At 43.6% G+C, this 26648-nt stretch overlaps 1 long non-coding RNA gene across 9 annotated transcripts in view; it reads left to right on the forward strand.

Annotated features, from left to right (window-relative positions):
- Nucleotides 1-26648, forward strand: part of LOC106992551 (uncharacterized) — a 134125-nt gene that overhangs the window by 70195 nt on the left and 37282 nt on the right. For 8 of the 9 annotated variants that reach the window (XR_013401961.1, XR_013401967.1, XR_013401962.1 and 5 more), the window contains 2 exons: nt 1955-2142; nt 19683-21383. This is a non-coding gene — a long non-coding RNA (uncharacterized LOC106992551). Of the gene's footprint in view, nt 1-1954; nt 2143-19682; nt 21384-26648 lie in introns of those variants that run through there. The other variant, XR_013401963.1, reaches the window with a different exon arrangement.

Consider the following 26648-nt stretch of genomic DNA (forward strand, 5'->3'; position numbering starts at 1 on the left):
TCATAGCCAAAGCACATGATCGGACCCCCAGTGAACTTGTATCAGGAGTGAGAAATAAATCTTTGTTGTTTTAGCCACTAGGATTTGGGGATTCTTTGTTTCTATAGAAGTAATAATTTCCTATCAATCCTTTGATTTCAAAGCCACTTCGGAAGTGAACAGAGGAATTAGACAGCTTGGAGAAAAAAGAAAGCCCAGTTCTATTACTGAAAGGGCTGGTTTGGAGAACAAAGCATAGACATTAGATAAAATTGGGTTCCTAATAACTTCCCTCTAAATTGATCCTACCCATCCCAAATTTTATGTCTCTCCACTGTAGAGCCAGATCCTGATATAAAAAGCATATTCCCAGGCTGGGCACGGTGGCTCACGCCTGTAATCCCAGCACTTTGGGAGGCCGAGGCGGGCGGATCACGAGGTCAGGAGATTGAGACCATCCTGGCTAACACGGTGAAACCCCCTCTCTATTAAAAATAAAAAAAAAAAAGCGTAGTCTCTCATGGAGATGTAGAAGGAGGGGTTCTTGAGGAGAGTAGGACAGAGAAACAGAATACAGCAAAGGGACTCAGCTGAGCACGCTCGGTTCCTTCTCCCCACTCTCCGATCAGACAGGACCTCCCGGGAAGTATTCCCACACTTTCCCTTCCAGAGGAGAGGAACTTCTTTCTCTCACAGTTGAAACAATGGAAAGTTGATTCAGTTAAGCCCAGAGTAAGGCAGGAGGCCTTCTTGCACCTTAAATTATTTTTAAATTTGTAGTTACTAAAATTATGTAGTGTGATTGATATCCGCCCTAGGACATGGATGGTTCAAAGCCATCTATCTTCAAGGAAAGCAGGATCTTGTACTGTTTCCAAAGCTGTGAGAAGCTGGATCAAATAAAACTATATCCGGGTGATAATAGCTTTATCTGGCCAGGCACAGTGCCTCACGCCTGTAATCCCAGCACTTTGGGAGGCCAAAGCAGGCAGATCACCTGAGGTCAGGAGTTCAAGACCAGCCCGGCCAACATGGTGAAACCCTGTCTCTATTAAAAATACAAAAATTATCTGGGCATGATGGTGCACCCCTGAAATCCCAGCTATTTGGGAGGCTGAGGTATGAGAATCCTTTGAACATGGGAGGCGGAGGTTGCAATGAACTAAGATTGCACCACAGCACTCCAGCCTGGGCAACAGAGAAAGACTCCATCCCCCCCGGAAAGAAAAAAAAAAAAAAAAGCTTTATCTGATCTCTAAGAACAAATCTGAAGGGGAAAGTCCTTAAAAGACAACCTAGATAGAGAGACGTGAGAGGGAAAGAGACAATCCTATTATTTTGGCTTAATGAAAGAGGGCCCTGGGCCTGGGGACAGGCGTACCAGCCTCAGGTGTGGTAGCAGATGATAGAAGCACATCCTCTTTTGATCTGCTTTCCTCAGCAGCTGCCTCCTTCGTTTTCCAAATGAAGTTTAACACGATGCGCTGAAATCCAAGATATTCTTGTAGGTTTCATTATAGAAGTAGTATGGAATTTGACTTTAAGTTTATAACAAAGAAGTGTAGTGCTGAGGAATGGGACACCACTGACGCTGAGCAATTTTAAGCAAGAGAAGCATGATGTAGTGACGCCTTGGAAAAAACAACCAACCCATCCTATGATTGTCATGTGGAATTTATCAATTGAGTAACAAACATGTGTTTGACTTCCAAAGCCATGAAATGCCTTTGGCCCCTGCCAATTGTAAAACTGTGTCTCGCTTTATCTTTTTCTCTCTCTCTTATAGAAAGTCAGGATGGATAGATAGATAGATAGATAGATAGATAGATAGATAGATAGATAGATAGAAAGATGGTAGATAGATAAGATAGATAGTAAGGGAAGAAGAAAAAAGGGGTTGCCTTTTTAAAAATATTTATAAGCTATATAACAAAATGAGTCATTTTTGGTCAAATGTCTCTTTTATGTGCAACAGCTAAGAAACCACAAGCTCATCATGTGAAGAGGAAGAGTTTGGCAGCTCATCTTAAATTGTAATTATCTTCTTTGCATGAATCCTGGAGAAAAGGTCTTCGTATCAGTTTATTTTTATAAAACCGTCTGGTTCTGCTGATGGCAAGACATCACTTGGATGAGCTACACAGAAGCTAAGGAACTGTCAGGGTAGGCCTACCTCATGGGTATTGCTATTGAGATGTCATTTCTTTTGCATAAAACTTTCCTACTACTATTTGTTCACTTCCTTTACAGTTTCTTGAATAGAATGTAGGAGCCTGAATAAAATTCCTGAGAAGGAATTTTCTTTTTCTTTTTGGGGGGAAGTGAGGGTGGGGAGTGGCTGGGTCTCACTCTGTCACCCAGGCTAAAGTGTAGTGACACCATTACAGGTCACTGCAGCCTTGACCTCCTGGGCCCCACCTCAGCCTCCTGAGTAGCTGGGACTACAGGCATGCACCACCATGCCTGGCTAACTATTTAATTTTTTGTTGAGATGGGGTCTCCCTGTATCTCCTAGGCTTGGACCTATTTTCAGATGGCCATTGTTTCTGAGATTCTCCAAACTCAAAACATTAATGTGTCTCACTGTAAAAGAAAATATGTATTTTCAAAAACATTGGTAGCTGATTATAAATGGATGTTATATCTTCCCTGTGGAATACAGGAATTTAGTTTTGATGGATAAAATGACAATCCTTTAATATTATATTGCTTATTCTGATCGGATTTGAGGTTGGGTATAGTTTACAAATTTTATGGGTTTTTTTTTTTGTTTTTTGTTTTTTTTTTTGAGACGGAGTCTCGCTTTGTGGCCCAGGCTGGAGTGCAGTGGCCGGATCTCAGCTCACTGCAAGCTCCGCCTCCTGGGTTTATGCCATTCTCCTGCCTCAGCCTCCCGAGTAGCTGGGACTACAGTTGCCCGCCACCTCGCCCGGCTAGTTTTTTGTATTTTTTAGTAGAGACGGGGTTTCACCGTGTTAGCGAGGATGGTCTCGATCTCCTGACCTCGTGATCCGCCCGTCTCGGCCTCCCAAAGTGCTGGGATTACAGGCTTGAGCCACCGCGCCCGGCCTACAAATTTTATTAAATGGACGTTTCGGAGAGCTATGATTACGATTCTAGGACATTTTTTAGCCGGGGAAGCACATAGAATCTTGAAAGTCTTCATCACCCATGAACACTTTTCATCCATAGTTTTAATTTCAGGTTGGAATTTATGATTTATTTAATCTCTGCTTGTTGGCAGAAATTCTATTTATATTTTATATTTTTTTCTTTTTCTTTTTCTTCCTGGCTTGTCTTCAGTATAATATACTATAAATTTTGCTGTAAATTTCCAGCATGGTGCTAATATTTGGGTGAGACAGAATTTCACCAGTGGGATGTGTTTTCTGGTGCTTTTAAAGCTGAATTACGATTTATTGTCATGAATTGTTTCTGGACTCTGGTAACTCTTCTAAGGTGAGTAAAGGCAGTATTGAGCCCCAGGACACCAGGGGAACAGACAGAAATCTATTTCCTGTGGCAGAAGAGATTGTAATCACTTCTGCCTGCCATGGCCTGTTGGTTACAAGAATCAATACAAACAGCTGCTCTCCACGGTCCATTTGCTTTATCGGTGGCCCTCGGGTGAGCAATCATCTCAATTTGCCTGGCACTGTGGGAATTCCCCAGAGGGACTTGGGACTTTTTTCCCACTTTTTTTCCCCCAATTTTAGAGGTCCTGTTGGTTTGCAGTGGTGCCTCATTGTGGTTTTGATTTGCATTTCCCTGAGGACCACTGATGTTGAGCATCCTTTTACATGCTTGCTGACCACTTGTATGTCTTTTTTGGAGAAATGTGTATTCAAGCTGTCTTCCTTACAGCTAAACAAACTCCAACAAAATCCCACTTCACATAAGGTGAAGTTTCCAGCTGTAGAGTGGATGAACTTTTAGGTTGCCTGTGCAGCCCCTTTTCTGACACATCTGAGATAAATTAGTCTTCTGATGACAGCACAATTGTCATGGAACTTATCTCAGGTCCAGGAGTTGTGCAGTGAGGTGATAAACAGATCCAGAATGCTCCACCCAGCAACTCTACTCAACTTTTGTAAGAGGTTGGCTTTTGAGTTCCTGCAGAACAGGTAAGATGCCAGTCAGCCTGGCCCTTGGTCCGTCACTCATGGGTCAGTCCAACCATGTAGTACAGTTATTCCTCCAGTGGCGAGTCAGCAAGAGGGGGTAGATGAGGTCAGCTATAGACAGGATAATCAGAGCTAGAGAAGCCTGTTGTCCATCATTGCAATCTTAATTGGCTACATTTGAAGCTGCTAGGAACAGGGACCACTGAGTGCTCTGGAGGAGGCAGTGCTTTACGCCACTTTTGTTCAATCACTTCCTATGATTTAGTTTATTGACTTAGTAAAAAACATCATGAGGGCTGGGTGCGGTGGCTCACACCTGTAATCCCAGCACTTTGGGAAGCCGAGGTGGGTGGATCACCTGAGGTCAGGAGTTCAAGACCAGCCTGACCAACATGGTGAAACCTCATCTCTACTAAAAACACAAAATTAGCCGGGCATGGTGGTGGGTGCCTATTTGGAGGCTTAGAAGGAGAATCTCTTGAACCCAGAAGGTGGAGGTTACAGTGAGAGCTGAGATCTCGCCATTACACTCCAGCTTGGGCAACAAGAGCAAAACTCCGTCTCAAAAAATAAAATAAAATAAAAAATAAAGAAAACATTATGGAATACTGAGTAAACAAGTTCAAGCAGAGAGCAGTGGCTCACACCTGTAATCCCAGCACTTTGGGAGGCCGAGGTGGGCAGATCAGAGGTCAAGAGATCGAGACCATCCTGGCCAACGTGGTGGAACCCTGTCTCTACTGAAAATACAAAAATTAGCTGGACCTAGTGGCACGTGCCTGTAGCCTCAGCTACTCAGGAGGCTGAGGCAAGGTAATCACTGGAACCCAGTAGGTAGAGACTGCAGTGAGCTGAGATTGGGCCACTGCACTCCAGCCTGGCCACAGAGCAAGACTCCGCTTCAAAAACAAAACAAAACAAAAACAAAAGAACAGTTCAGATGTGTGGGGAGGAAATAGGAAATGTCTTAGAATAGTGAGTGGTGGATGAGTCTTACTGGGAAAAGCTTTAGGGGACTAGAGGTGGCATGAAAGGACTGGGCCACATTTCAAGGGAGAGAAGGGATGCAGGGGTATTGTGGCCATTGTCTTCTTCTTCCTCTTTTTTTTTTTTTTTTTTTTGAGATGGAGTCTCACTCTGTTGCCCAGGCTCGAGTGCAGTGGCACCATCTTGGCTTACTGCAACCTCCGCCTCCTGGGTTCAAGCTATTATCCTGCCTCAGCCTCCCAAGTAACCGGGATTACAGGCACGCGCCACCATGCCTGGCTAAATTTTTTATATTTTTAGTAGAGATGGGGTTTTACCACGTTGGCCAGGCTGGTCTTGAACTCCTGACCTCAGGTAATCTGCCCACCTCGTCCTTCCAAAGGCCGAGGATTACAGGCTGGGATTATAGGCTGAGCCACCACACCCAGCTATGGCCATTGTTGATCCTGTTTCTTTCTCACTCACCCAGACTGCAGACTAACACAGGTCTTGTCAGACAATCCCTTACCATGCCACTCCAGTGCAAGGAAAGTAAGGTAGGAAGAAGCTGCGATTAGAGGAAGGGGACTTGTGGGATTGATACACCTATAATACACAAAGGCTTCATTAGGGCACATCAGTCCAGGAGTCCTTCACTTTGTAGTATCCTTTAAGAACTTCTCCTGGGACTGAATTCCTCTGGACTGGGACAGTCTGAGTTTTGGGGCAGCCCAGGAACTTCTTGAAAGAAGTGAAAGGCTCTTGAATCTGTCAGTACTTGTTTCCTTGCTCTTACATACACAGTGCAAGAGTGCATTACCAATGCATGCAACTCTTGAACTGTAACAATGGTAACGATTGGTTGAAACCTGACAATATTACAAATGTCTCTAGTTTCCCCAGACATTTTTCTCTAATTTGCTTTCCCTTTCCCCATTGATATTTTGAAACCCTTAAAGAAAAGCCACTTGCATACTGGATTTTGTTTCTGTTAGTATAGACCCTTCAAATGGCAACCTAGTGACAAATGGAACACCAGGACCTAACATCCAGGATCTTACCCCTTCTCTTTGTCTCTTTTTTTTTTTTCTTTTGAGACTGAGTCTCGCTCTGTCAGCCAGGCTGGAGTGCAGTGGCACAATCTTGGCTCATTGAAACCTCTGCCTCTTGGGTTGAAATCATTCTCCTGCCTCAGCCTCCCGAGTAGCTGGGATGACAGGCGTGCGCCACCACGCCTGGCTAATTTTCGTATTTTTAGTAGAAACGAGGTTTCACCATGTTGGCCAGGCTGGTCTTGAACTCCTGACCCCAGGTGATCCACCCGCCTCAGCCTCCCAAAGTGCTGGGATTACAGGTGTGAGCCACTGCACCCGGCCCCCCTTCTCTTTTTGAATATTAATTCCCAGGGCTTCTTCCTGTTGGTTACACCAAACAAAACTGTATCTGTTCTGTTTTTGTTTTGTTTTTTTTTCCAGTTTAGAAAACATTGGCCCTTTTAGCTGTGATTATATGGTTGGAAGAAGAAACAAAGTTGTGAGCGGCAATGGAGCTCAATGTTTGTGTCCCCCTACCAGTCCCCCTCAAAATACTCATAGGTTGAAATCCTAACCCCCAGTGTTATAGAAAATGCGGCTTCTCAGGCCGGGCGCGGTGGCTCACGCCTGTAATCCCAGCACTTTGGGAGGCCGAGGCGGGCGGATCACAAGGTCAGGAGATCGAGACCACGGTGAAACCCCGTCTCTACTAAAAATACAAAAAATTAGCCGGGCGCGGTTGTGGGCGCCTGTAGTCCCAGCTACTCGGGAGGCTGAGGCAGGAGAATGGCGTGAACCGGGAGGCGGAGCTTGCAGTGAGCCGAGATCGCGCCACTGCACTCCAGCCTGGGCGACAGAGCGAGACTCCGTCTCAAAAAAAAAAAAAAAAAAAAAAAAAAAAAAAAAGAAAATGCGGCTTCTGGGAGGTAATTAGGTCATGAGGGTGGAGCCCCCATGAAGGGATTAGTGACCTTATAAAAGGGACTCCAGAAAGCTAGCTTGTCCTATTTCTGCCATGTGAGGACACAACAAGACAGTAGCCATCTGCAACCCAGAAGAGGGTCTGCACCAGAACCCAACCGTGCTAGCACCCTGATCTCAAACTGGCAACCTGCAGAACTCTAAGAAATGCCTGCTGCTTAGAAGCCACCCAATTTACAGGACTTTGTTACAAGCAGCCCAAGCTAAGGCATGGGCAATGAAAATATCAGAATTATTTGAAGCTTTAATCTATTGTAATAACTCCTTTCACATTGTGCATAATACATTGGTTTAACAATCTGTAATAAAATTTTACTAATTCAAAAAATTGCTGAACACTTGATATGTGCCAGATATTGTTCTAGGTGCTGGAGATACAGCAGAGAAAGCAAAGAGCAAACACTGATGCTTGTGAAACGAATTGTCAGGAGCTCAGCTGAGCAGGGAGAGACAGAGCTGTCAGAGTAGCCGGTTATAGCAACAAGCCAGAGATGAAAGAACTGACCCTTTAATCGCTCGCTGCAATGGTAAAAGCAAGAGCTTAAAGCAGTTTTATGGACCCTGAAGCAGGAGGGCAGCGGTGAGAGCTTGGAGTGGAAAAGTCCTGGGTGATGAGTCAGAGTAGGGAAATGCATCATCAAGGGCTCCCTCCTCCCCGCATAAAGAGGTCTTGGCAAAGGCATCTGAAAAGGACGTCTACCCAAGGTCTGCTAGCCATCTAGCAATGAAAACTCTGGGGCCAGGAATGTAAATACAGGAAAAGCATGACTGACCAGGACAGCCTGAGTCCTTGACTACAACTTCTTTCAGAGACCGTGACCCACTGGCTGTGCACCAAATGTCTCTCAGAGGGTGGCAGCTTTCTGTGTGAGGTCTGCCAGGTAAGGCCTTCGTAATTGCCTGTAGTTGGGCCTGAAAGATCACACATTTGGCTTAAGCAAAAGCCAGACTCCTCACTAACATTCTAGACAAGAAATATACAAGTCAAATATATGCTGTATTAGTGGTAAGTGCTGACAAAAAAGGTAAATAAATAAATAAGCAAGCAAGTAGGGAAGGCAGATAGGCAGTAAATGAGAGTTAGGGAGTAGGAGTGTGATAGCAATTTGAGTCAAAGACAGGCAAAGGACGCTTCATTGAAAAGGTGGCATTTGTTGAAACACTTCAGAAATTGAGACTTGCAGCTACCCAAGAGAAGAGCAGGTCAATCAGAGGGAACAAGAGGTAAAACTTTCAGGCGATGGAAGCCCGTTTATCCAGAGTGGAGCAAGCAAAGGGAGAGGAGCAGGGATGATGGAGACAGAGAGCTAATGAGGCACTGGGTCATGCAGGGCCCTCTAGCCACTGTAAGGACATGAGCTTTTTCTCTGGGTGAGATGGGAAGCCACTGAGGACTCTGCATGAATTACTTGCTCTGACTCTAGATGCCCTCCTGAGAACAGATTTGGGAGAGAAGAGGAGGGGATATTAAGGACAGAAGCAGGGAGACCTGTCAGGAGACTACTGTAATGATCCAGGAAAGAGATGACGTTGGTTTGGACCAGAGAGATGAGACTGGAAGTAGGGACAGCTGGTTGGATTTTTATATATATATATATATTTTATTTATTTTATTTATTTATTTATTTTTGAGACGGAGTCTTGCTCTGTCACCCAGGCTGGAGTGCAGTGGCTCAATCTTGGCTCACTGCAACCTCCGCCTCCCGGGTTCAAGCAATTCTCTGCCTCAGCCTCCCCAGTAGCTGGGATTACAGGTGCCTGCCACCATGCCTGGCTAATTTTTGTATTTTTAGTAGAGACGGGGTTTCACCGACTTGGCCAGGCTGGTCTTGAACTTCTGACCTTGTGATCCACCCGCCTCGGCCTCCCAAAGTGCTGGGATTACAGGCATAAGCCACCGCACCCAGCCTTTTTGGATATATTTTTAATGCAGTGCCCCCTATTTCAGTGCCCCCCATTTCATTCATTCTAAACCTGTTTTCCCCCCTTATATCTTAACGTATCTAAAATCAGATTGCATCTTAATTGGGATGGCTTTCTATAATTGCTGTCAAGCAGGTGGCAGCTGTGATGTAGCTGTCTATTAGTTGAAAACCTTCCAGTGATACTACCTGGTAATTGCCAGCATCAATCCATAATGCAGATATGTTGTGACAAATCCAGGTTTTATGTCATTAAATTTCAAAGCTTAATATATTTGCTCAGAAACATATTATAAATGTGGCTTCTCTGCTTACGTTCATGAACAATATCTTATTTGTAGACCTCATCCTTTTCGCTCCAAAGCTGATCCTGTCACTCAATGGGTATGTCTCTGATGCGGTGTGGGACTGCAGAATTCATCCCAAACTTGACAGCTTCATACGTGACCGTCACAGTCAGCCTCTCATTACATCTTCAGCCTCATTTCCCACCACTCCCTAACTTCATATTTTCTGCTCAGGTTGCACTCAATGCTCAGTTTCCTGTGAGACCAGGACCTTGTCCCAGCTGTACACTTTTCCAGTTGTTTTTTTGTTTTGTTTTGTTTTTGAGATGGAGTCTCGCTCTGTCTCTCAGGCTGGAGTGCCGTGGCGTGATCTCGGCTCACTGAAACCTCCGCCTCCCAGGTTCAAGCGACTTTCCTGCCTCAGCCTCCCAAGTAGCTGGGACTACAGGCGTGCACCACCACACCCAGCTAATTTTCTGTATTTTTAGTAGAAACGGGGTTTCACCATGTTAGCCAGGATTGTCTTGATCTCCTGACCTCATGATCCACCCACCTTGGCCTCCCAAAGTGCTGGGATTACAGGCGTAAGCCACTGCGCCTAGCCTCCAGTTATTTTATCTGTCTTTCTCCCATTGGCTATTCATCCTTAAAGATCCAGCTCAGATGACACCTCTTTTGTGAAACTTTTTTGACCCTCCAAACAGACTTTCGGCATCCCCTGAACATGGTACAGCTTGAACAACACTGGTTTGAACTATCCTCATCCACTTACATACAAGTTTTTGTCAATAAATGTAGTCGATCCTCCTTATCCTCAGGTTCCACATCCACAACGAAAAGAGGATGACAAATACAGTGTTCTTGATGTGAAACCCATGATACAGAGGGCCAATCTTTGTACAGGTAGTTTCCCCAGGGCCCACTGCAAGATTTGAGTATGCCTGGATTTTGCCTTCATAATTGCCTGTAGTCAGACCTGAAAGACCTGCAGGGGTCCTAAAACCAATCCCCAAGAATACTGAGGGACAACTGTAATACACTTGGCTTAGAACAGTTATGCAGTATTTGTAAGTATCTGTTTTTGTTATTTTGGATTTGATGAACCACAGTTTCCTGTTCTGCAAAATGTAGATAGTAATAGTAAATAGCATAAAGGTGTTTTAGGTGTTTTGAAGATTACTTAAAATAATACATACAAGCAGGCCAGGCACAGTGGCTCACACCTGTAATCCCATCACTTTGGGAGGCCAAGGCAGGTAGATCACTTGAGGTCAGGGGTTTGAGACCAGCCTTCCCAACATGGCGAACCTCCATCTCTACTAAAAATACAAAAATTAGCCAGGCATGGTGGCACATACCTGTAATCCCAGCTACTCGGGAGGCTGAGGCAGGAGAATTTCTTGAACCCAGGAGGTGGAGGTTGTAGTGAGTCAAGATTATGCCACTGCACTGCAGCCTGGGCGACAGAGCGACACTTTGTCTCACAAAACAAACAAACAAACAAACAAGAAGTACAAGCAAGAATAATGTTTAGTACTTAAGTGCTCATTATTTTTTTTCTTTTTTTTTTTTTTTTTGACACAGGGTCTCAGTATGTTACCCAGCCTGGAGTGTAGTGGCGTGATTATAGCTCACTGCAACCTTGAACTCCTGAGTTCAAGCAATCCTTCCACCTCATCCTCTTAAGTAGCTGGAATTACAGGTGCATGCCATCATGCCCAATTAAATTTTTAATTTTTAATTTTTATGGAGAGTGGGGGGTCTTGCTATCTTGCCTAGGCTGATTTCAAACTTCTGGCCTCAAGAGATCCTCCTGCCTAGGCCTCCCAAAGCACTAGGATTATAGACATGAGCCACCATGCCTGGCCATGCTTTAAAAAATTTGTATTACATTATGAATACTAATACATTTTAAATGATTGTATCTTAACCCATGTGAAAATAGTAACATCTATTTTTAAGCCTTAGAATGGGATTTGTCTCATCACAGAAACTGCTAGTGTATTCAATGAAAAAGAAAAAAGCAATGAAGAGATAACCCCATTTCATTTTCCTCTTGGTGACAAAGTGCTGCGATCTATGATTATGTGAAAAGTCTAAATATAGATGCTGATGACCCAAAAGCTCTTCTCAAATTTCATTTATTTCTAATAGCTTCTGAAAAATACTCTCAGGAGGATCAACTCTTGGTGTCAATTAGGTAGTTTGTGCAATTTACAGTAGTTCATTGCATTTAATCATAGTGACTTTATCTCACAAGTCCTTTCATGTCTTGTCTGCCTTGGTCATGATAAAGACATCATTTAATTGCTTATTTAGTCTCTTTTCTAATAAAAATCTTGGCTCACTGCAACCTCTGCCTTCCAGGTTCAAGCGATTCTCCTGCCTCAGCCTCCCGAGTAGCTGGGATTACAGGCGTGCACCACTACTCCTGGGTAATTTTTGTATATTTAATAGAGACAGGGTTTTACCATGTTGGCCAGGCTGGTTTCAAACTCCTGACCTCAGGTGATCCGCCTGCCTTCGCCTCCCGAAGTGCTGGGATTGACAGGCATGTGTCAGCATGCCTGCCTAGATAAACAATTTAATGCATTGGTTAAGTCACTAAACTAGACATTATTGCACTGAGTCTGTGTTCATTCTATAATGCATTACTCTGAATAAGACTTTGACACCTTCTTCCATCCATGACTTAGGAATTTTCCTGATTGCTACATTAACATTAATGAATGTTAGGGTTTGAATATTTGTTCCCTCTAAAACTCGTATGGAAATTTATTTTTTAAGTTTGTTTTTGTTTTCATGTTGAAATTTAATTGCCATTGCAACAGTGTTAAGAGGTAGCATCTTTAAGAGGTGATTAGGTCACAAGGGCTACATCCTCATTGGTGGGATTGATGCCATTATAAAAGGACAAGTTTGGCCTCCTCTATCCGTCTGTTTCTCTCCCTCTGCTCTTGCCCTCTCACCTCCCACCATATGGTAATACAGCAAGAAGCCCCTTGCCACATGTTGGCACCTTGATATTGGACTTTCCAGTCTTCAGAACTATGAGCCAATCAATTTCCGTTTATTATAAATTACTCAGTCTTAGAGCTGAGCACAGTAGCATGTGCCTGTAGTCCCAGCTACATAGAAGGTTGAGATGGAAAGATTCTCTTAAGCCCAGGAGTTCCAGGGTACAGTGTACAATAATCACACCTGTGAATAGCCACTGCACTCCAGCTTGGGCCACACTGCGAACTCTGTCTCTAAATTTTAAAAAATTAAAGTTGAAATAAATAAATCACCCAGTGTGTTATTCTGTTCTCACGCTGCTAATAAAGATATATCCGAGACTGGGTAATTTATAAAGGCAAGAGGTTTAATGGACTCACAGTTCCACATGGCCGGGAGGCCTCACAATCATGGCAGAAAGCAAAGGGGAAGCAAAGGGACGTCTTACGTGGTGACAGGCAAGAGAGAGTTTGTGCCAGGGAGCTCCCATTTATAAAACCATCAGATCTTATGAGACTTATTCACTATTATGAGAACAACATGGGAAAGACTTGCCCCCATGATTTAATTACCTCCCACCAGGTGACTCTCATGTGGAAATTATGGGAGCTGCAAATCAAGATGAGATTTGGGTGGAGACACAGCCAAACCCCATCACCCAGTCTCAGGTATTTTTGTAGCATCACAAAATAGACTAAGACAATACAGTTTTAACATGTGATTACTAAATTCCCCTAGGGATTTTTTTTTTTTTTTTTTTTTGAGATGGAGTCTCACTCTGTCACCCTGGCTGGAGTGCAGTGGCACGATCTCAGTTCACTGCAACCTCCGCTGCCTCGGTTCAGCAATTCTGCTGTCTCAGCTTCCCAAGTAGCTGGGATTACAGGGGCTCACCACCACGCCTGGCCAATTTTTGTACTTTTTAGTAGAGATGGGGTTTCATCATGTTGGCCAGGCTGGTCTCGAACTCCTGACCTTAAGTGGTCCGCTCGTCTCAGCCTCCCAAAGACTGGGATTACAGGCATGAGCCACTGCGCCCGGCCTCCCCTAGGGATTTTAAATAAAATTCTTCCCAAAATTCATCTTGATTGGTGCACTATTGTTCTTGATACTTATGATGGCTCTCCTCCTCATCATTTTTTCTCTTGTTTGGGGCCCTGAGAAACTGTAGAGTTTATTGGGTAAGTGGAAGTGTTGTATACCTGTGTTATTTTCAAATTAGTGTAATGAACCTGAGATCTAAAGTACACTTGGGGAATTTTCTTTTCTTTTCTTTTCTTCTCTTCTCTTCTCTTCTCTTCTCTTCTCTTCTCTTCTCCTCTTCTCTTCTCTTCTCTTCTCTTCTCTTTTCTTCTCTTCTCTTCTCTTTTCTTCTCTTCTCTTCTCTTCTCTTCTCTTCTCTTCTCTTCTCTTCTCTTCTCTTTTCTTTCTTGAGAGAATCTGCCTCTGTCCAGGCTGGAGTGCAGGAGCACTATCTTGGCTCACTGCAACCTCCTCCTTCCAGGCTGAAGCTATTCTGGTATGTTTCTAATCTCCCCTTTCCTCCCTCTCCTTCTTACTGATGACCTTGATTCATGATTCATGAAAAAAAGAAGCAAACAAGCACTCTCTCATCTCTCTAGCATTCTGAATTGGGAACCCATTCTTTCTATAGGAGGAATGTGTCTCTGCTCCTGGCTAAGGCCAACCCTTCACTTCTACTCTGGATCTTACCTCCTTGTAATTTAGAACGGACTTTACTCCTACAAATCGACCTTTCTCTCTTGCATTCTTAATTTCCCTCTCCAGGGGATTTCTTTTCACCAGTAAATAAACTTGCTCCTGATTTCCCATTCCTGTCTAGCTGCTGAATGAATGGCTTTCCCCATGACATCACCTGTTCTCTCACCTCAATCCATTTCAATTAGATTTCTGTCCTCCCACTACATCTGAAACTTCTAAGAGATTAGCCAGTGACCTTCATGTCACCAAATGCAATGGTCACTTTCCTGATTTCATCTTACTCAACTCCTCAGCTGCCTTTGTCCCAAGTGACCACTTTCTACCTCTTGAAACTCTTTCTTATCTTGGCTTACATAATACCCCACTCTCCCAATTTTTTTTTAATAGCACTGTCTACTTTATTGACTATAGGATAGTAACTTTCAAATGTATATATCTATATTGGGCCATTCTTGCATTACTATAAAGAAATACCTGAGACTGGGTAATTTACAAAGAAAAGAGGTGTAATTGGCTCATGGTTCTGCAGTCTGTACAGGAAGCATAGTGGCATCTACTTCCAGGGGAGGCCTCAGGAAACTTACAATCATAGCAGAAGGCAAAGGGAGAGCAGGAACATCACATGATGAGAATGGGGCAAGAGAGGGGAGGGAGGGGTTGCACACATTTTCAACAACCAGATCTTGTAAGAATTCACTCACTATCACAAGAACAGCACCAACAAGATGGTGCTAAACCATTTCTGAGAAATCCACCCCCATGACCCAATCACCTCCCACCAGGCCTGACTTCCAACATTGGGGATTACAGTTCAACATGAGATTTGGGTGGGGACACAGATCCAGACTATATCAATACCAAACTCTACTCTTCCCTAGAGTCCCATCCATCCTCTATATCTAAATACTACTTGGTGTCTCTACTTGGGTGTCTAATTAGCATCTGATACCTAACTGTATATTATGATCATCATTCAGTGTAAATGAATATACATTTAGAATTCTGCTCCTCTTTCCTCTGCCTCATACTCTCTCTCCCTACCCTTTGCCTTCATTTCCTGCCCCTATTCCTAGACCAGCCCCCAGTACATTATGTCCCTTGATGATTTCATAACACCTAATAGTTTTTTCTCTGAGTAATGATCCCACTTATAGTCAATTAGTCAGATTATCTCTTTAACGTCAAACTTCCTTCTTTGGCCTCTATGATCCCTGAAGCCAGAAATTTGCTGCATTGTTTACTGTATCCTCAGGGCTCAACATAGTACTTTACACATATTTGGAGCTCAATAAATTTGTTGCTTTTGAAGAAAGAATAAAGAGGCCTGTGCAGTGGCTCATGCCTGTAATCCCAGCAATTTGGGAGGCTGAGGTGAGTGGATCATTTGAGGTCAGGGATTTGTGACCAGACTGGCCAACATGGTGAAACCCTGCCTGTACTAAAAATACAAAAATTAGCTGGTTGTGGTGGTGCATACCTCTAATCCCTGCTACTTGGGAAGCTGAGGCAGGAGAATTGCCGGGAGGTGGAGGCTGCAATGAGCTGAGATCACGCCACTGCACCCCGGTCTGTGTGACAGAGTAAAACTCTGTTTAAAAAAAAAGAATAAAGAGATGGATGTTCTACATAACTTTTAACAGTTACACAGCATTGTTTTAGGGATATACCATAATTTAGTAAATAAATTTGTCTCTTTGTATATCTAGGTTGTTTTCTATTTTTCACTATTATAATCACTTCTACAATGAACATCCATGTAGCTAAATCTTTGGCTGATATTTATTCATGTGCTTAAATAAATCACTAGAAATAGAATCACTGGTTTAACAGTGAAGTATACATTTTCATGGCTCTTGCTATAGGGTGGTAGTCTGCAAAGTTGAACACCATTAACTCCTTTCTTTCCTGTACAAGCAAGCCCCTCATCCCATCAAAAGGTGATGTTGCTCCCTTATCCTTGGATGACTTGCCTTTATCATGTGGTGGAAGTAGGGCCACCAAATAAAATACCCAGTTATAATATTGTGATATAATACAATATATATATGGTCTTCATCCCCAGTTCCTGGCACATAGCTCTTAAAACCTTTGGAAGTTTTGGCCGGGCGCGGTGGCTCAAGCCTGTAATCCCAGCACTTTGGGAGGCCGAGACGGGCGGATCACGAGGTCAGGAGTTCGAGACCATCCTGGCTAACACAGTGAAACCCCGTCTCTACTAAAAAATACAAAAAACTAGCCGGGCGAGGTGGCGGGCGCCTGTAGTCCCGGCTACTCGGGAGGCTGAGGCAGGAGAATGGCGTAAAAACCCGGGAGGCAGAGCTTGCAGTGAGCTGAGATCCGGCCACTGCACTCCAGCCTGGGCGACACAGCGAGACTCCGTCTCAAAAACAAACAAACAAACAAACAAACAAAAAAAAAAACCTTTGGAAGTTTCTTAGTTATAGAGGAAAAGGAGCGTCTTTTGTCCTTCATAGCAAGCCCCTTCTAACCAGGGAAAAGACTTTTGAAAAGCCCTAGAATGAGGAGCTGTTTGTCAAGAGAACTAACCAGGTGATTGAGGCTTCAACAAGTTGGACCCTTCAGCCGATCCTCTGACTTGCAAGGAAGGGAGAGGGGCTAGAGATTGAGTTCAATCACCAACGGCCAATGATTTAATTACGTATACTATGGCAATGTAATGGACCTCTGTAAGAACCCTGCGTGGCAGGGTTTTGGAGAGCTTTCAGGGTAATGAACACATGGAGGTGCTAGGAGAGTGGTGACCCAGAGAGGGCATAGAAGATGCATACCCCACCTCTGTACCTTGTGCTGTGCATCTGTCAACTGAAGAATGATGAGGTTCATAAATTTGTAAAGGAGTGCTTTATTCCTTATAAAGGGTTGTAGGTCTGAGGGTGGCTATTCTGGCAGGCTGAGAAAGACAACCTCTGGTCAGAAGCTGGAAACAGACACTTTGAGGGAGTGGCAAAAGGAACACGAATTTATGCTGAGCAGGGTGGCTGAATATACATATTTAATAACTTATAGGAGGAGGCATGAATATTTATGAAAGGAGAAACATGTGCATGCACAATTGAGCTTCATGTCCCTTCATGGGACCCCTGTTCAAAAGAATGGCCTCATTAGCATAATCTGAGGTTGGAGTTTTCAGCCCTCTTATGTCAAAAGGTGAAGCACGGGACATTAAAACCCTTATTGTGGATTCTCCATAGACTGGCCAGAACCACTCCATTGTCAGTGGTCTCTTAACAGGAAGGAATGCTGGTCAGTTGCTTTGTCAAAAACACAGAAGGGAGGAGCAGCATCAGATGGTTGGCTGAAATCAGTGGTGCAAAGAGTTTTTTGAAAGGGTTGGTTTCTGTTTAACCCTTAGGGAAGAAAGCCTAATGGCAGCTAGCAAGGAAGGGGGTATAATGAGATGTGTCCTATCTCCCATAGAGTTATTGCTGGAAACTCAATTTCCAAGGTTTCTTGGGGGTTCTCTTGGCCAAGAGGAGGTCCATTCCATTGGTTGGGGGGGATTAGGATTTTATTTTATTTCTCACCTCTTCCATCTGTTTATATGTATCCTTTAAAATTTCTTTTGTAAGAAATCAGGAATAGTAAATAAGCTTTCCCTAGGTTTGTGAACCATTCTAGCAAATTATTGTAATGCACAATGGGTGCACAGATAAAATCAACTCACTGAGACTGCAGCATTGCAGTAGATGGAGTTATTACTCAAATCGGTCTCCTCAAAGGCTCACAGTTAGTTAGGGTTTTTCAAGGATAGCTTGGTTTTGGGGGCTAGGGAATAGGGAATGTTGATTGGCTGAAGATGAGGTAATATGGGTGTGGCCTTTGGGTGAGGGCCACAGACCGCATGGTTAGGGTGGATAAGAAATGCAAAAGTCTGGCTGAGTGCAGTGGTTCATGACTGTAATCCCAGCACTTTGGGCGGCCAAGGCAGGCAGATTACTTGAAGTCAGTAGTTCAAGACTAGACTGGACAACATGGTGAAACCCATTCTCTACTAAAAATACAAAAATTAGCAGGGCATGGTGGCAGGCAACTGTAATCCCACCTACCTAGGAGCCTGAGGCAGGAGAATTGCTTGAACCCAGGAGGCAGAGGTTGCAGTGAGCCGAGATCGTGCCACTGTACTCCAGCCTAGTCAACAGAGTGAGACCCCATCTCAAAAAAAAAGAAAAAAAAAGAAACGCCAAAGTCTGAAAAGACATCTCAAAAGGCCAATCTTAGGATCTACAATACAATAAAACAGTGATGTTATCTACAGGAATAATTGGGGAAGTTACAAATCTCGTGACCTGTGGAGCAATGGCTGGTTTTTGTTTATGCTTACATCTTGGCAGAATTCAGGCCTCCCTCATAACCATAACCTTGTGGACTTTCATAGTTTTACAAAGGCGGTTTAGTTTTGGAAAAGGCTATTATCATCTTTAAGGTTAAGCTGTAAACTAAATTCCTGCCAAAGTTATCTTGGTCTACACCCAGGAATAACCAAGTACAGTTTGGAGGTTAGAAGCTAGATGAAGAACACTGTCAGATTGCTCTTACTCTCATAATTTTGCAAAGGCGGTTTCATTATTGAACCTGAAGAGGTGGTTGTGGGAGCCTTTGATTTGTAGCCAAGACATACAGAAGTTGTGGACAAGTGCCCACCACTTGTGACTGGCATCTGAAGTGTGTGTGGATGGGGGTGGTTTTGTGGGACTCAGCCCTTAACCTATGGAGTTTGCACTAACTCTGGCCAGTTAGTGTCAGAATTGAGTTAAATGGTAGGATGCAGTCAGGCGCGGTGGCTCATGCCTGTAATGCCAGCACTTGAGAGGCCAGGAGGGCGGATCACCTGAGGTCCAGAGTTTGAGACCAGCCTGGTCAACATGGTGAAACTCCATCTCTACTAAAAATACAAAAATTAGCCTGGTGTAGTGGTGGGTGCCTGTAATCCCAGCTATTTGGGAGGCTGAAGCAGGAGAATCGCTTGTACCTGGGAGGCAGAGGTTGCAGTGAGCTGAGATCGTGACATTGCACTCCAGCCTGGGCAACAAGAGTGAAACCCCATCTCAAAAAAAAAAAAAAATTATAAGATGCTCAGTCAATGTCCACTAAGAATTGGGGAATTGCTTGGTGTGGAGAAAGAAAAACCCCAGGCCAGGCGCGGTGGCTCACGCCTGTAATCCCAGCACTTTGGGAGGCCGAGGTGGGCGGATCACGAGGTCAGGAGATCGAGACCATCCTGGCAAACACGGTGAAACCCCTTCTCTACTAAAAATGCAAAAAAATTAGCCAGGCATGGTGGCGGGCGCCTGTAGTCCCAGCTTCTCGGGAGGCTGAGGCAGGAGAATGGCGTGAACCCAGGAGGCAGCAGAGCTTGCAGTGAGCGGAGATCGCGCCACTGCACTCCAGCCTGGGCGACAGAGCGAGACTCTGTCTAAAAAAAAAAAAAAAGAAAAGAAAAACCCCACACATTTGGTGTCAGAAGTGTTGTGTGAGGAGTACAGAAAAACAGTTTTTTCTCTTGCCAGTTAAATTTGAATGTCAAGTAAACAGAAAAATGGGAGACACACTAAAAAAATTTGTTGTTTATTTGGAATTCAAATTTACCTGGGCATTCTGTATTATTATTTGTTAAATCTGGCAACACTACGTATGATGACACTCTTCTAGTTCTAGGTGTAGCCTTAAGAGGCCTGGCAGTTTCTCCTTTTGCCCTCCAGAAGCCAGCTACTATGCTATAAAGAACTTTGGGCTGGACTACTGAATGAAGAGAGGTCACCTGGAGAAGGCCTAGAAGATGACAAGTGATTTTATATATTCCAGCCGCAACTGAATGGAACGTCTGTGGTGGGTTTCCTGGCCCTTTCTCACTATTGCATTCCTGGTGGGGGTGAGGGGGTTAGAGGTATCTGGGGAGGATCAGAAAACAGTTTACAGGTCTTTAGATCCAGGAAAGCTGTACCAGAGGAGCTACATCCACATCTGGACATAAACCTGATCATGAATACTGGGCCTGATGCTTTAATAGGATAAGACTTTGCAGTGTGTTGGGAGGGGTTGAAAGAACGTAAATAATTTATTGCCAGAGGGCAGACTGTAGTTGACTAAAGATGGCCATGGTTTTATTGCCACTTCTCTGAGTGAGAGACAGAGTCTATTTGCCCTCACCCCCACCCCCCCATGAACTCTGGACTGGCCTTGTGACTTGCTTGGACAAACAGAAGGCAACAAAGTTGCTGTGTGACTTTCAGGCAGTAGTGTTCTGGAAAACCAGCTCTATAAAAAAATTTGTTAAAGCCCTAATTAATATCATTTACCTATTTCTGTGGTGTAAATACTCCCGCCATGGCTGATTTCAAGCTATCAAAGTGGTATCACCGACCATGGAGTTGGGAATGGACAAGCACAATTGGCTTTCATGAGCCTGTACAAATTGGCTTCAGCATGTCATTACTCTCAGACCTTGTCCTTGAGAGCTCTGTCAGCTTCCATTTTTGCTTCCTTGAAATCCACCCAACATGAAGGATCTTCAAGATAGGCTCATGAATGATGAGAGGCCAAATGGAAAGAAAGGACAAGTAGAAAAGGAAGGAAGCCTGAGGCATTCTTGCCTCAAATTGGCTCCCAGCTAAGTACAGCTGTATTAGGGACTCTGGCCAACATTTCATGAAGCAGAAGACAACCTCTCCAATCCAGAGAAATATGAGAAATAATAAACTGTGCATTGAAGCCACTGTATTTTGGAGTGGTTCTTTTTTTTTTTTTTTTTTTGAGACGGAGTCTTGCTCTTGTCACCCAGGCTGGAGTGCAATGGCACGATCTCGGCTCACTGCAACCTCCGCCTCCCAGGTTCAAGAGATTCTCCTGCTAAAGCCTCTCAAGTAGCTGGGATTACAGGAGCCCGCCACCATGCCCAGCTAATTCTTGTATTTTTTAAGTAGAGATGGGGTTTCGCCACGTTGGCCAGGCTAGTCTCGATCTCCTAACCTCATGATCCACCCACCTCAGCCTCCCAAAGTGCTGGGATTACAGCTTGAGCCACTGCGCCTAGCCTGGAGTGGTTCATTAGCAATAAAATGACAGCTTGGCTGTTATTAAATAAAGCCATATCAAGTTTTACTCCCATTGGCAATGCGTGGGAGTGCCTTATTCTTCCAATAGAAGCCCACACTGCATTACCATCACCAGTTTGACAAATTAAAAATACGTATGTTGCAGTTTAATTTGCATTTCTTTGCAAATGAGTTTGAACATTTTTTTCATATGCTTATTAGTCATAAATTGATTATAGCCTCAGTTCATTGTTCTATTGATTTGTAGGAGCTTTTACTATTTTAGTAATAGTAATAATAAATGGAGGATATTTTACAATACGTATGACCACATAGTTTACTTGTGTGTTCTTTGCAGTAAAAAGCTTAAACTGTTGATATAAAAATGATGCCTGGCTAGAAAATTTTCTGAAAGTTTCTTGTAAGGCCATCATATCCAGTTTTGAGTTTGTTCATTTTTAGCATTCCTTAAATTATTCTGAATAGTTTCACTTGGATTTTCTCTACTGGTGATTTTCTTCAATGGAATCTTCAGCTGAAACCCAATACAAAATACCTCTTGCCTGCCACTTTAATTTGAACACCCCTGGCTCAACCCACTCTAGCAGGTTAATTCTTCAGCTACTCTTTTGTTAAAACCAACGAAAAGTCTTTGATACATAGTGCAGTTACATTTCATACCAATTTAAATTTCACAAATTGGAAACAGAGCTATATAAAAATGTTATTAGTTTGTGCAAATTATGAATAATATGAATTCTCCCTAAACCAAAAGTACTAAAATTGGATTGGATTCTAGAACCACAACAAAAAAATGGTGCATTAATGGGAAAACAGAAAAATTAGAAAACCTCAAATGAGATCTAAAGTACAGTTAACTTTATCAATGTTGTTTCCTTAGTTTTGACAAATGTACCTTGGTAATGTAAAATATCAGCAACAGGGAAAACTGGGTGAAGGAGTATGTGGAAATTCTCTATACTGTGTTTGCAGCTTGTCTATAAGTCTAAAATTATTCCAGAATGAGAAGTTTGCTTTTTAAGCATTTATTAATTTATTTGATTAATTTATTTTTAAATTTATTATTATTATTTGAGATGGAGTCTCACTCTGTCACCCAGGCTGGAGTGCAATGGCGCAATCTCAGCTCACTGCAACCTCTGCCTGCCAGGTTCAAACAATTCTCCTGCCTCAGCCTCCCAGGTAGCTGGGACTACAGGAGTGTGCCACCATGGCTAATTTTTTTTTTGTATTTTTAGTACAGATGGGGTTTCACCATGCTGGCCAGGCTGGTCTGGAACTCCTGACCCCCTGATCCACCCGCCTTGGCCTCCCAAAGTGCTGGGATTACAGGCATGAGCCACCGCGCCCAGCCCTTTTTTAAGCATTTAAATATTTGCTCTAAGAAATGTTATACAGTGTTGCTGGGCGCGGTGGCTCACGCCTGTAATCCCAGCACTTTGGGAGGCCGAGGCTGGTGGATCACGAGGTCAGGAGATCGAGACCACGGTGAAACCCCGCCTCTACTAAAAATACAAAACGAATTAGCCGGGCATGGTGGCGGGCGCCTGTAGTCCCAGCTACTCAGGAGGCTGAGGCAGGAGAATGGCGTGAACCCGGGAGGCGGAGCTTGCAGTGAGCCGAGATCGCGCCACTGCACTCCAGCCTGGGTGACAGAGCGAGACTCCATTTCAAAAAAAAAAAAAGAAACGTTATACAGTGTTATAGGCCTATATGTTCTTTTTTTTTTTTTTTTTTTTTTTGCCTCAGCCTCCTGAGTAGCTGGGACTACAGGCGCCCGCCACCGCGCCCGGCTAATTTTTTGTATTTTTAGTAGAGACGTGGTTTCACTGTGGTCTCGATCTCCTGACCTTGTGATCCGCCCGCCTCGGCCTCCCAAAGTGCTGGGATTACAGGCTTGAGCCACCGCGCCCGGCCTAGGCCTATGTGTTCTAAGAATAGTTTTCCTTACATTATATTTATTCCTCTGGAGGAATACATTGTCTAGAATTAGGCAAGTTTTGAGTTATGTGAGGTTTTCAGGTCCTTATCTCCTGAATATAATTATTGCCGTGTAAATTATGTATTCACATCCTATTTTGAAAACGAAAATAGGAATAACTAAAGATCAAAGCCTGAATCATAATTTTTTAAAAAACTTTTTTGAGATCGAGTGTCACTCTGTCACCCAGGCTGGAGTGCAGTGGTGTGATCTCGGCGCACTGCAGCTTCTGCCTCCCGAGTTCTACGGGAGCAATTCTGAGGTAGCGATTCTCCTACCTCAGCCTCCAGAGTAGCTGGGATTACAGGTGGGGGTCACCACACCCTGCTAATTTTTGTATTTTAGTAGAGATGGGATTTCACCACGTTGGCCAGGGTTGTCTCAAACTCCTGGCCTCAAGTAAGCCGCCCTGCCTCAGTCTCCCAAAATGCTGGGATTACAGGTCTGAGCCACCGTGCCCAGCCCTCTGAATCATTAACTAAAAGAAATCCTTCCTTTCAATAAAAAGCAAAAAAAAAAAAAAAAACCCAAACTCTCTCTTTTCCAGTTTCTGGCATTGGAATTGTGGTAGCAAAGCCTCATCACGCTATGATGATCTTTGGACTAGTATGTGAGTGGAACTCTGGCTTTAAGTGTGGAATCTGGAGACAGGGTCCCAGGTAGGGCTTTCTGTCCACCTCTAAGAGGTAGAAGTGTAAGCACATAAATCCAAACCTTGCAGCCACAATCATAAATCTTTATGAGAAATTGGGCTTTGCTCATGAAGTTGGTAAGGAGACCCTCTTGTCCAGTGCTTTTGTATTCTCCTCTCCCTTCACAGCAAGTGTCTTGGGAATGAAGGAAGGGGTTTTGGTGTAGTGTTTTGCATTCATGTTTCTTTGCAGATAAAATGTATCTTTTTACGGGCTTCTCCGTTGTAAAAGAAATTCCAATAATTTAAGTTCTGGGTGTTTCAGGTTTTACAGTTCCTACTGTTTCCCCCTCTACTTAGAGTATATATTTTGAAATACTATTATACACTCGTCTGTGCCTCATTTCTTATACAGGTGATAGCCACTGATACTGAGTGGCCTCTGAATAAACAGTGCAGTCCTATTTTGCACTAATTTGAATTAGCAAATTCAAAACAGTGAGAGATGAAAAATATTATTAAGTCTCACTTTAAGCACACAAGTTGAAAGAATGTAAATTCCTCACACTAAAATTTGTTTATTCTGCATTCAATGGTAAGTTTGTTATAAGAAATGCACTACAATGCCCTAGATTTATATGCACGGAGGCTGTTATTTCTTGCATTACATTAATTCTCAAGGGAAAAATCTGTCTGGAATTGTGCATATTTTGAGTTATGGGAGGTTTTCAGAAGCCCTTCCTAGAGTGAGTCTGGAGTAACTTGGGTGATTTAACTCCTCCAGTGGGAATCTGTTGCATTATTGTTGCTGATGTGATTTCTAATGGCAAAAGGTATTGATTGCTTAGTCCTCTGCTCAATACTGTATTGAGTACCTGTATGATGTACTCAACAGTGTATATTACTCCATTACATCCGTGAGGCAGGTATTATTACTTTCATTCTATAAATGAAAAATTGTATGCTTGGCAAATTTAAGTAACTTCTTCTTCTTCTTTTTTTTTTTTTTCCTCACACAGAGTCTCACTCTGTTGCCCAGGTTGGAGTGTAGTGGTGTGATCTTGGCTTACTACAACCTCCGTCCCCTGGGTTCAAGTGATTCTCCTGCCTCAACCTCCCTAGTAGCTGGGATTATAGGTGCCTGCTACCACGCCCGGCTGATTTTTGTATTTTTTTTAGTAGAGACAGAGTTTCTCCATGTTGGCCAGTCTGGTCTCGAACTCCTGACCTCAGATGACCTGCCCGCCTCAGCCTCTCAAAGTGCTGAGATTACAGGTGTGAGCTAGTAACTTCTATCCAAGGGATTATCTTTGGATTTAAGGCTGGAATCTAAATCCTTTATTTAGGGCTGGAATGAAGATTTTTTTAATCTGCAAATTCTAAGACTTTTGCTAACTAACTCAGTATAAAATTGTCATGCGCGTCTGTGTGAAGAGACCACCAAACAGGCTTTGTGTGAGCAACAAGGCTGTTTATTTCACCTGGGTGCAGGCGGGCTGAGTCCCAAAAGAGAGTCAGTGAAGGGAGATAAGGGTGGGGCCGTTTTATAGGATTTGGGTAGGTAAAGGAAAATTACAGTCAAAGGGGGGTTGTTCTCTGGCGGGCAGAAGTGGGGGTTACAAGGTGCTCAGTGGGGAAGCTTTTTGAGCCAGGATGAGCCAGGAAAAGGAATTTCACAAGATAATATCATCGCTTAGGGCAAGGACCGGCCATTTTCACTTCTTTTTTTTTTTTTTTTTTTTTTTGAGACGGAGTCTCGCTCTGTCGCCCAGGCTGGAGTGCAGTGGCCGGATCTCAGCTCACTGCAAGCTCCACCCTCCCGGGTTCACGCCATTCTCCTGCCTCAGCCTCCCGAGTAGCTGGGACTACAGACGCCCGCCACCTCGCCTGGCTAGTTTTTTGTATTTTTAGTAGAGACGGGGTTTCACCGTGTTAACCAGGATGGTCTCGATCTCCTGACCTCGTGATCCGCCCGTGTCGGCCTCCCAAAGTGCTGGGATTACAGGCTTGAGCCACCGCGCCCGGCCTACCATTTTCACTTCTTTTGTGGTGGAATATCATTGGTTAAGGCGAGGCAGGGCATTTGCACTTCTTTTGTGATTCTTCAGTTACTTCAGGCCATCTGGGCGTATATGTGCAAGTCACAGGGGATACAATGGCTTTGCTTGGGCTCAGAGGCCTGACAAAAATGTTTACCATGCATCAGTTATTTCAACCCTGTAGAAAAGTAGATAGGTCTTTGCTTCTGTAATCCTGGTCTTTGAATGCTAAATTTTGATTTTGCTTCTTGATTCCTAAGTCACTGCTAAGTCACCTTTCAAGAAAGCAGCCTCATCCTGTTGAGGTTATTCAGAGACTGATGCAGCAAGCCAGCACCTCTGGAATTGCCAGGACTGGAGAAGCTGTTTGACTTTTTTTTGTTAGCTTGCTTGTTTTTGCTTGTTTCTTTTGTTGTGGGAAATTTTCCATATCAATTGAAACTGCTCAAAATCTTTTTCTAATGGGTGCTATGTACCACTTCTTTAAACAACAGTGTCACTAATCAGTATTTCCCCTCCTCCTAGAGGTGGTTGATATTGTTAAGACAAAATGAAAAAGCGTACTTGTAGGGGGAGGGTATGGTTTGTTGTTGCTATTGTTGCTGTTTGCTTTACAAATATTTTTCCTTCTTGAGTTAAAAAAAAATTGTAAATCTACTCACAGAGGCAGTTTGGCTCCCACTCATCTGAGGCATTCTATAGCCTATAATGTTATTTCCCTTACTAAATTCTTCAATGTGGAGAGACAGAGTAGCCCCAGGACAAGGAAGAAACTAAGTCTTTTTAATGTCTTCCAATCTCTGGGTTCAGTGAAATACCTAGAACGGAGGAAGATGAGCTGAGCTGGAATTGGGACTGTCATACTCTACTCCACTTATGTTTTTGTCACCACACTCATAAATGCCTATTAAC

The sequence above is a fragment of the Macaca mulatta genome, chromosome 12, assembly GCF_049350105.2.
Source record: "Macaca mulatta isolate MMU2019108-1 chromosome 12, T2T-MMU8v2.0, whole genome shotgun sequence".
Lineage (NCBI taxonomy): Eukaryota > Metazoa > Chordata > Mammalia > Primates > Cercopithecidae > Macaca > Macaca mulatta.